This window comes from Geospiza fortis, unplaced genomic scaffold, assembly GCF_000277835.1.
Source record: "Geospiza fortis unplaced genomic scaffold, GeoFor_1.0 scaffold318, whole genome shotgun sequence".
NCBI classification, from domain to species: Eukaryota; Metazoa; Chordata; class Aves; order Passeriformes; family Thraupidae; genus Geospiza; species Geospiza fortis.
This window is the reverse complement of record NW_005054371.1, coordinates 562,541-565,230: the sequence shown is the minus strand read 5'-3', so window position 1 is coordinate 565,230 and position 2,690 is coordinate 562,541. Positions and strand designations below refer to the sequence as shown.

The following is a 2,690-nucleotide window of genomic DNA, read 5'->3' as shown; positions in this document are numbered from 1 at the left end:
CAGGAAACGCATTTCACACCAAAATGACAGAAAGATGGTGTTCATTTTGTTGATTATTTTTAAATGGAAACGTGTGTTGGGCAGAGCCTGGAGTCATGGCAACTCTTGGCCTGTGTGTGACAGTTTTTTCTGCACTTTTTCTGTTACATGTTTGGTCTACCATTTCAGTCATCCTTGCCTTTCATACTGTGGCTGTAGCCTGGGCAGGCCTGGGGAAAGGAGCCTGGTGTGAGCACAGCCCTACCCCAGCAGCCTTTTCCATGTCTGCCACAAACGCCCTGGGTGTGGCCAGCCCCACATTGCCCTGTGCACTTTCCAAACTTCCACTTTTCTCCCCGATTGACTGACTTTGGTGAAGAGATGGAGCTAACAGCAGCATTTCTACTTCCAACACCGTGCTGGGGAGGTCAGGATTCAGGAGGTGTAAGTCATGCTGCCCTCCAGGCAGCCAGGATTGGAGCTAAATATATCCCCTGCCATTCCCAGCTGAGGAGTGAGAGTGCTGCCTGGCTCACAGGAGGCTGGGGCTTGGCTGTGCTGCCTAAAGCTAGCAGAGAAAATATATATCACAGGTGTTAGTAATTAATCCCATGTAAGAGCTAAATCTCAAGTTACCCAGCTTGTTCCCCTCTCCATCACTTTGAAGGTTTTCTGGGTAAAATGCCAAGGTCCATCTAACAGGACTTGCAGTCTCAAGTAAAAATCTGAGTTTTAAATACATAGAAATAGCCCCTTTCTAGGTTACTTCTTCTGCTTGTAACTTATACGTCTCCCAGTCCCATTTGTTTCACAAATTCAGGGCTGTGTTCCTGTGTGACTTTTTCATGCCCTCACATTTCACATAGCCTTAGCAAGGCACAGAGGACACAGGCTCTGCAGTCTGGTAGCACAGGACTTGTTGATGCTTCTCTTCCCGTCTGTTTGGGCACCCTCCTCAGGTGTTACGGGCAGCATCCCTGGGGCACTCCAGGGACTGATGAACAGCTGCTCTGGGCTGTGTCAGCATCCCCTGAGGCCATCCCACCTTGCCATGAGCATGGGGAGGGCCAGGACAGGGCATGCACTCACTGCCCTGCCCAGCAGGGAGGTTCCTGGGGGGTGCACAAGCAGCGTTTGCCAGAAGGCCTGGGGCTGGGAGGTTTGTTTTCATTTCTTGGTCAGTATCTGATAAATCAGAGTGCCTGAAGAAGTATGTTCATGGTCTCAACAGAAAAGTTTACACTTGGAAGGTGCTGTGGGTGCGTGCTCAGGCAGCAGCAGCAGAGATGACCCCTGACCAAACCCCTGTGTTTGGGAGGAAGTTCAGGCTGTTATGTTGATACCTTTTTTTATCTTTTTAATGAAACCTCCTTCCTGCCATTTCAGAGGAGAGGAGGCTTTGACGTCATGAGCTGATGAGTCACTGCTGTTAACAGGCCAGCAAGCAGGGATTGAGAGTGCTGTCTGCAGCAGCTGCTCTGTTAATCATTCACAAAAAGCCCAGAGAAAGCTCAAGGGGAATGCTTGTGAATAATTAAATTTCTGTTTTCATTTTGAAGACGCAGTTGATTTACCTGGATCTGCTAGAATCCAGGTATTGGGAAGTGAGGGAAGAGGACAATGATCTCACTGATTTGTTGATACCACTGTAAATAGCTTTTAGATAGTCATTGGTATCAATAAAGCATAGGCGTGACTTAACAATTTCATGTAAAGCTTATGTAATGTAGTTCTGACCATCATCTACATCTCACTTGCCACAACCACTTTAACCATATTTACGTTTTCTAGAAGAGAGCTCTTGGGGAAGCAAATGCCCTTGATAGGGCAAGACATGGATTTTACTGGAAGGCTGGATTCTGTATGTATCTCATAGCCTAAAGTTGTGTATTCTCAAAGAAAGCAGAGTTGTGTTATCATTTTACTGTAAAACTGCCATATTTTCTCAGTGCTCTCTCACAGGCAGCTCCTCACAGCACAGTCAACAAACTCCAGCTCCCTCCTCAACCGGCTCACCCACTCTTTTATAGCCCTCATCCTTATTGGATGCAGCTGTGGCCTATTAAGGGCAGGCCTGTTCCCAATCTTTGGTGCTTAGTGCAGCTGCAACTCCTCAGGGGTGAGATTGCCTTCTGCACTCTCTCTTACGTTCTATCCCACCACAGAGTTGTCCAGGTTTGTTCACTGATAGTTCTCCTGTTCATAAACATCTTCTGGGGGTGACTGGATCATTTAGAGCTGCTGCTAAATTGGTGTCGTGACAAGAGATGTTGCGCTTGTTGTGATGAGCTTTAAACTTCAGCTGCCAACGTGCCACGATCAAAGAGTTCATTGGATCTGTTTTGGGTGAGTAGGACTTTTATTTCAGACAAGGTCAAAACTGGATGAATTCCTAAATACTGAATTATTCGCTGCTGAACTTTTCCTCTCTAGTTTTAAATGTCTTGGACAAGAGCTGCTGCCTTGTACCCAGAGATAGAACAAGATGGGCAGTTTTACTCCCAAAGCAATCCCAGCCCCTAGTTGGTCAGTTGAAGCTGCCTTAGAAGAGAAGGATGATGCTTGGTCTTGACAAAATATGAGTTTTAGCTTTGCCTACACAGGTGGAGTGCTGGGACCATGGGGAGTGTAGGAGTGCTTACAAACCCTGACTTTAATTATCTGTATAATGTGATGAGGAAGTTGTTGTTCTGCCTGTCAGACAAATAAGA

The 2,690-nt window shown here is 46.7% G+C and overlaps 1 protein-coding gene across 1 annotated transcript in view; it reads left to right on the top strand.

The window, feature by feature from the left end:
* Positions 1–2,137: 2,137 nt before the first annotated feature.
* The window catches only part of SCG2 (secretogranin II), a 30,432-nt gene continuing 29,879 nt past the window's right edge, over positions 2,138–2,690 (top strand). Inside the window, exon 1 of the mRNA XM_031060051.1 lies at positions 2,138–2,325. The gene's annotated coding sequence lies outside the window, so the exon portion shown is untranslated. The remainder of the gene's footprint in view (positions 2,326–2,690) is intronic.